Raw genomic sequence first — 7,500 nt, 5'->3', positions numbered from 1 at the left:
CCTAATTGTTTTTTTGGTAGGTTTCCAAACTGCATTCCTTCCACCTATAGCATTTCTTAATGTTACTCAGTTCATTTGGCTTTGATGCCTCATGGTTGAGTATTGCTCTGTTTAAGTAGACTGTGATTTTGCTGTGGTCTGATAGGGGTGTTAGTGGACTGACTGTGAACGCTCTGAGAGATTCTGGGTTGAGGTCAGTGATAAAGTAGTCTACAGTACTACTGCCAAGAGATGAGCTATAGGTGTACCTACCATAGGAGTCCCCTCGAAGCCTACCGTTGACTATGTACATACCCAGCGTGCGACAGAGCTGCAGGAGTTGTGACCCGTTTTTGTTGGTTATGTTGTCATAGTTGTGCCTAGGGGGCATATGTGGGAGGGATGCTGTCACCTCCAGGCAGATGTTTGTCCCCCTGTGTGCTGAGGGTGTCAGGTTCTTGTCCGGTTCTGGCATTTAGGTCGCCACAGACTAGTACATGTCCCTGGGCCTGGAAATGATTGATTTCGCCCTCCAGGATGGAGAAGCTGTCTTCATTAAAATATGGGGATTCTAGTGGGGGATATAGGTAGCACACAGGAGGACATTTTTCTCTGTTAGGATAATTTCCTTTTGAATTTCTAGCCAAATGTAGAATGTTCCTGTTTTGATTAATTTAATGGAGTGAGTTAGGTCTGCTCTATACCAAATTAGCATACCCCCTGAGTCCCTTCCCTGTTTCACACCTGGTAGTTTGGTGGATGGGACTACCAGCTCTCTGTAACCTAGAGGGCAACCAGTGGGTCCGTCTCCTCTATACCAGGTTTCTTGCAGGATGACAATGTCTGTATTACCGATTTCTTTGGTGAAGTCCGGGTTTCTGCTCTTTAGGCCAAAGGCAGGTGACCTCAGGCCTTGGATATTCCAGGATGATATAGTGAAGGCTTTTTGTTCCATAGAATGTCCAATGTTGTTGATCGTGTGGTTTGGCCTCAGGCCAGTAAGTGTGAGCAGAGCCTGCTGAGCATCTGGTACATGCTATTGGCTTGGGCGAGTGTGAGAGTGGGGGTTGGGACTGTTTGCCCGCTCACTACCTGGGCGTACGTGTGGCTTCCATGTTGAGGCCCTCTTTGCGGGGTGGGGTGCATGGGGTGGGCAGGAGTGGCATAGGTCTGATCTGAGGGGCCTAAATGGGGTGTGGGCATGGTTGACGTGGGGGGTGTTGATTGGTTGGGGTGGGGGTGGGGGTGTGGATGTGTCTGGGTGTACTGTGGTCTGGATGTAATTCCTCTTGGCGTGGGTCCTCTATGTGTAGGTCCAGGGGAGGTCCTGCAGGTCTGGGAGGGTGTCTCGCTGGTCTGGGTGGGGAGTCTATTGATCTGTTGCTCCTGTGTGAAGTGTTGGGGATACGTTTGAGAGCGATGTCCTTTAGGGTCCTGGCAAAGGTGGGCACTGCTGCCTTGTAGAGGTGGACCTGGTCATAGAGGCTGTTCAAGTCCAGGGTGGAGTGGTGGGCCAGTAAAACATTTGGTTTTGAGGCACAGTCACGGGAAATCTTTATCAAGGGAGAGCTTCTCCTGTTGGGCTAATTCTTTGATTAGGTGAAAGTCCAGCTGAAACTGTTTGTGGTTACTTTGTACGATCACTGTTCCGGACTTATAGATATTTATATTACTTGACTCAGAGTCCTCGTTATCAAGTATTCTGAGTTTCCACCCCTCGTTAATCCCCGCTCTCGTAACAGAGGGGTAGTGTGCTAATATAGCACTGTGCCATGCCAGGGGATGGTTTGTGTGGAAGATAAGGTTGCTGATGTTCCCATTTTTGTAATAGTCAGCAAAAAGTGTCTCTTGATTTTCCATAAGGAGCTTCATTTTGTAATCTTTTCTTGACTTCTCATTCTTTACATTCAAAGGATACTGTATTTTAATTGCCTCTGAACAGCGGGAGGGAGCTTCTAAGGCCTCTCCATTTGGTTGGGGTAGACTGTGTGACTCTCCTGCCATTGTTGGGCTAATGGGCTTTGACACCTCTCACTTGACACGTCAGTGCTAGTTGAAGCTGTATCAAGCTTGGCAGAATTATGTTAGAATTCAGTCCTTATAAAGTAATGTTGTGTATTTTTCTTCTTGGCTTTTGGAAATAAGATATAGTTTCAGCCTAAGCATTACTCACTCAGTTCCAGGTTGGATGGTGTTTTCAGGTTTCTGTTGTTTTCCAGAGAATTTGCTGTATAGAGTAAAAATCCTTGGTAGTTGTGAACCTTCCGGGTGATTCCGTAATTCCGTCCAAAATCAGGTTGTAGGTTTTAAGTTTTGATTTGAAGTAGGGGTTATGTTGTAGAGGGTAAAATCCAGTATGTGTTCCAGACAAAAAATCTAAGTTTATCTGACTCTTAATCTATCTTTTTTAAAGAAAATGCTGAAAAATGCTCTCTCTCTCTCTCTCTCTCTCTCTCTCTCTCTCTCTCTCTCTGTCTCGCTGTCTGTCTCTCTCTCTCTCTCTCTCTCTCTCTCTCTCTCTCTCTCTCTCTCTCAATAATTCAATTCAATTCAATTCAAGGGCTTTATTGGCATGGGAAACATGTGTTAACATTGCCAAAGCAAGTGAGGTAGACAACATACAAAGTGAATATATAAAGTGAAAAACAACAAAAATTAACAGTAAACATTACACATACAACAGTTTCAAAACAGTAAAGACATTACAAATGTCATATTATATATATATATATATATATATATATATATATATATATACACAATGTACAAATAATTAAAGGACACAAGATAAAATAAATAAGCATAAATATGGGTTGTATTTACAATGGTGTTTGTTCTTCACTGGTTGCCCTTTTCTCGTGGCAACAGGTCACAAATCTTGCTGCTGTGATGGCACACTGTGGAATTTCACCCAGTAGGTATGGGAGTTTTTCAAAATTGGATATGTTTTCGAATTCTTTGTGGATCTGTGTGATCTGGGGAAATATGTCTCTCTAATATGGTCATACATTGGGCAGGAGGTTAGGAAGTGCAGCTCAGTTTCCACCTCATTTTGTGGGCAGTGAGCACATAGCCTGTCTTCTCTTGAGAGCCATGTCTGCCTACGGCGGCCTTTCTCAATAGCAAGGCTATGCTCACTGAGTCTGTACATAGTCAAAGCTTTCCTTAATTTTGGGTCAGTCACAGTGGTCAGGTATTCTGCCGCTGTGTACTCTCTGTGTAGGGCCAAATAGCATTCTAGTTTGCTCTGTTTTTTGTTAATTCTTTCCAATGTGTTAAGTAATTATCTTTTTGTTTTCTCATGATTTGGTTGGGTCTAATTGTGCTGTTGTCCTGGGGCTCTGTAGGGTGTGTTTGTGTTTGTGAACAGAGCCCCAGGACCAGTTTGCTTAGGGGACTCTTCTCCAGGTTCATCTCTCTGTTTGTGATGGCTTTGTTATGGAAGGTTTGTGAATCGCTTCCTTTTAGGTGGTTGTAGAATTTAATGGCTCTTTTCTGGATTTTGATAATTAGTGGGTATCGGCCTAATTCTGCTCTGCATGCATTATTTGGTGTTTTACGTTGTACACGGAGGATATTTTTGCAGAATTCTGCGTGCAGAGTCTCAATTTGGTGTTTGTCCCATTTTGTGAAGTCTTGGTTGGTGAGCGGACCCCAGACCTCACAACCATAAAGGGCAATGGGCTCTATGACTGATTCAAGTATTTTTAGCCAAATCCTAATTGGTATGTTGAAATTTATGTTTCTTTTGATGGCATAGAATGCCCTTCTTGCCTTGTCTCTCAGATCGTTCACACCTTTGTGGAAGTTACCTGTGGCGCTGATGTTTAGGCCAAGGTATGTATAGTTTTTGTGTGCTCTAGGGCAACAGTGTCGAGATGGAATTTGTATTTGTGGTCCTGGTGACTCGACCTTTTTGGAACACCATTATTTTGGTCTTACTGAGATTTACTGTCAGGGCCCAGGTCTGACAGAATCTGTGCATAAGATCTAGGTGCTGCTGTAGGCCCTCCTTGGTTGGTGACAGAAGCACCAGATCATCAGCAAACAGCAGACATTTGACTTCGGATTCTAGCAGGGAGGCCGGGTGCTGCAGACTTTTCTAGTGCCCGCGCCAGTTCGTTGATATATATGTTGAAGAGGGTGGGGCTTAAGCTGCATCCCTGTCTAACCCCACGACCCTGTGTGAAGAAATGTGTGTGTTTTTTGCCAATTTTAACCGCACACTTGTTGTTTGTGTACATGGATTTTATAATGTCATATGTTTTACCCCCAACACCACTTTCCATCAGTTTGTATAGCAGACCCTCATGCCAAATTGAGTCGAAGGCTTTTTGAAATCAACAAAGCATGAGAAGACTTTGCCTTTGTTTTGGTTTGTTTGGTTGTCAATTAAGGTGTGCAGGGTGAATACATGGTCTGTTGTACGGTAATTTGGTAAAAAGCCAATTTGACATTTGCTCAGTACATTGTTTTCATTGAGGAAATGTACGAGTCTGCTGTTAATAATAATGCAGAGGATTTTCCCAAGGTTACTGTTGACACATATTCCACGGTAGTTATTGGGGTCAAATTTGTCTCCACTTTTGTGGATTGGGGTGATCAGTCCTTGGTTCCAAATATTGGGGAAGATGCCAGAGCTAAGTATGATGTTAAAGAGTTTTAGTATAGCCAGTTGGAATTTGTTGTCTGTATATTTGATCATTTCATTGAGGATACCATCGACACCACAGGCCTTTTTGGGTTGGAGGGTTTTTATTTTGTCCTGTAACTCATTCAATGTAATTGGAGAATCCAGTGGGTTCTGGTAGTCTTTAATAGTTGATTCTAAGATCTGTAGTTGATCATGTATATGTTTTTGCTCTTTGTTCTTTGTTATAGAACCAAAAGATTGGAGAAGTGGTTTACCCAGACATCTCCATTTTGGATAGATAATTCTTCGTGTTGTTGTTTGTTTAGTGTTTTCCAATTTTCCCAGAAGTGGTTAGAGTCTATGGATTCTTCAATTGCATTGAGCTGATTTCTGACATGCTGTTCCTTCTTTTTCCGTAGTGTGTTTCTGTATTGTTTTAGTGATTCACCATAGTGAAGGCGTAGACTCAGGTTTTCCGGGTCTCTATGTTTTTGGTTGGACAGGTTTCTCAATTTCTTTCTTAGATTTTTGCATTCCTCATCAAACCATTTGTCATTATTGTTAATTTTCTTCGGTTTTCTATTTGAGATTTTTAGATTTGATAGGGAAGCTGAGAGGTCAAATATACTGTTAAGATTTTCTACTGCCAAGTTTACACCTTCACTATTACAGTGGAACGTTTTACCCAGGAAATTGTCTAAAAGGGATTGAATTTGTTGTTGCCTAATTGTTTTTTGGTAGGTTTCCAAACTGCATTCCTTCCACCTATAGCATTTCTTAATGTTACTCAGTTCCTTTGGCTTTGATGCCTCGTGGTTGAGTATTGCTCTGTTTAAGTAGACTGTGATTTTGCTGTGGTCTGATAGGGGTGTTAGTGGACTGACTGTGAACGCTCTGAGAGATTCTGGGTTGAGGTCAGTGATAAAGTAGTCTACAGTACTACTGCCAAGAGATGAGCTATAGGTGTATCTACCATAGGAGTCCCCTCGAAGCCTACCGTTGACTATGTACATACCCAGCGTGCGACAGAGCTGCAGGAGTTGTGACCCGTTTTTGTTGGTTATGTTGTCATAGTTGTGCCTAGGGGGCATATGTGGGAGGGGATGCTGTCACCTCCAGGCAGATGTTTGTCCCCCTGTGTGCTGAGGGTGTCAGGTTCTTGTCCGGTTCTGGCATTTAGGTCGCCACAGACTAGTACATGTCCCTGGGCCTGGAAATGATTGATTTCGCCCTCCAGGATGGAGAAGCTGTCTTCATTAAAATATGGGGATTCTAGTGGGGGATATAGGTAGCACACAGGAGGACATTTTTCTCTGTTAGGATAATTTCCTTTTGAATTTCTAGCCAAATGTAGAATGTTCCTGTTTTGATTAATTTAATGGAGTGAGTTAGGTCTGCTCTATACCAAATTAGCATACCCCCTGAGTCCCTTCCCTGTTTCACACCTGGTAGTTTGGTGGATGGGACTACCAGCTCTCTGTAACCTAGAGGGCAACCAGTGGGTCCGTCTCCTCTATACCAGGTTTCTTGCAGGATGACAATGTCTGTGTTACCGATTTCTTTGGTGAAGTCCGGGTTTCTGCTCTTTAGGCCAAAGGCAGATGACCTCAGACCTTGGATATTCCAGGATGATATAGTGAAGGCTTTTTGTTCCATAGAATGTCCAATGTTGTTGGTCGTGTGGTTTGGCCTCAGGCCAGTAAGTGTGAGCAGAGCCTGCTGAGCATCTGGTACATGCTATTGGCTTGGGCGAGTGTGAGAGTGGGGGTTGGGACTGTTTGCCCGCTCACTACCTGGGCGTATGTGTGGCTTCCATGTTGAGGCCCTCTTTGCGGGGGTGGGGTGCATGGGGTGGGCAGGAGTGGCATAGGTCTGATCTGAGGGGGCCTAAATGGGGTGTGGGCATGGTTGACTTGGGGGGTGTTGATTGGTTGGGGTGGGGGTGTGGATGTGTCTGGGTGTACTGTGGTCTGGATGTAATTCCTCTTGGCGTGGGTCCTCTATGTGTAGGTCCAGGGGGGTCCTGCAGGTCTGGGAGGGTGTCTCGCTGGTCTGGGTGGAGAGTCTATTGATCTGTTGCTCCTGTGTGAAGTGTTGGGGATACGTTTGAGAGCGATGTCCTTTAGGGTCCTGGCAAAGGTGGGCACTGCTGCCTTGTAGAGGTGGACCTGGTCATAGAGGCTGTTCAAGTCCAGGGTGGAGTGGTGGGCCAGGAAAACATTTGGTTTTGAGGCACAGTCACGGGAAATACTTGCGTTTACCCGCTGTATTGTGGCAGGGTGGAAGTCTTTTCGTGGTAGCAGGGTGGAGATAACCACTTGTGCGTTGGGGAAAGTAGAAGAAGCCTTTTCAATCACTCCCTTCAGTGCTGTTGCCACCCTTTCCTGCTGTGCTCTCAGGTCGTTTGTGCCTGTGTGTATTATTATGTGGCTGGGTGAACCTAGTTGGTCCTCAGACAGAAGGTCGAGGGGCACGCTGGGTGTTTGGACACCAGAGTTTAGACACACTATGTTTGGGAAAAAGTTTTTTTCTTCTATATATTTCCCATTTGAGTCCATAAGTAGTACAATCTGTGTCTTGTGTTTGTCCTCAGTGGGTGTGAGGGGGTTGTCAGAAGGGCTATCAGGGTGGCTGACAGGGGGTGCTCGGAGGGGTGAGAGCCGCTGGGCTTGTGGTTCTTCATTTGTCTGTTCTGCTGTGGTGTCGACTCTATGGTCAGGGTCTGGTGTGGACTGTTCTGCTGTGGTGTCGAAACTTTTGTCAGGTGCTGGGGTGGGCTGTTCTGCTGGCTTCTCTGTGGGGGTGGCCACCTCTCTAGTGGGTTGTTCTCTGTCACACGCCGTCCCCCTCAACCTCTCCTCCGTCCCCCTCAACCTCTCCTCCGTCCC

At 45.0% G+C, this 7,500-nt stretch overlaps 2 protein-coding genes across 14 annotated transcripts in view; both read right to left on the bottom strand.

Moving 5' to 3' along the window:
* The window catches only part of LOC118357681 (calcium-activated potassium channel subunit alpha-1-like), a 270,854-nt gene that overhangs the window by 205,968 nt on the left and 57,386 nt on the right, over positions 1-7,500 (bottom strand). The gene's annotated exons all lie outside the window — the stretch shown is intronic.
* LOC127911350 (trichohyalin-like) overlaps positions 1,544-7,500 on the bottom strand; it is a 9,475-nt gene continuing 3,518 nt past the window's right edge. Inside the window, exon 2 of the mRNA XM_052477640.1 lies at positions 1,544-2,240. The gene's annotated coding sequence lies outside the window, so the exon portion shown is untranslated. The remainder of the gene's footprint in view (positions 2,241-7,500) is intronic.

Source organism: Oncorhynchus keta, chromosome 24, assembly GCF_023373465.1.
Source record: "Oncorhynchus keta strain PuntledgeMale-10-30-2019 chromosome 24, Oket_V2, whole genome shotgun sequence".
In the NCBI taxonomy this organism is placed as follows: Eukaryota; Metazoa; Chordata; class Actinopteri; order Salmoniformes; family Salmonidae; genus Oncorhynchus; species Oncorhynchus keta.
Note: the sequence above shows the minus strand (reverse complement) of the source record. Positions and strands in the feature narration are given on the sequence as shown.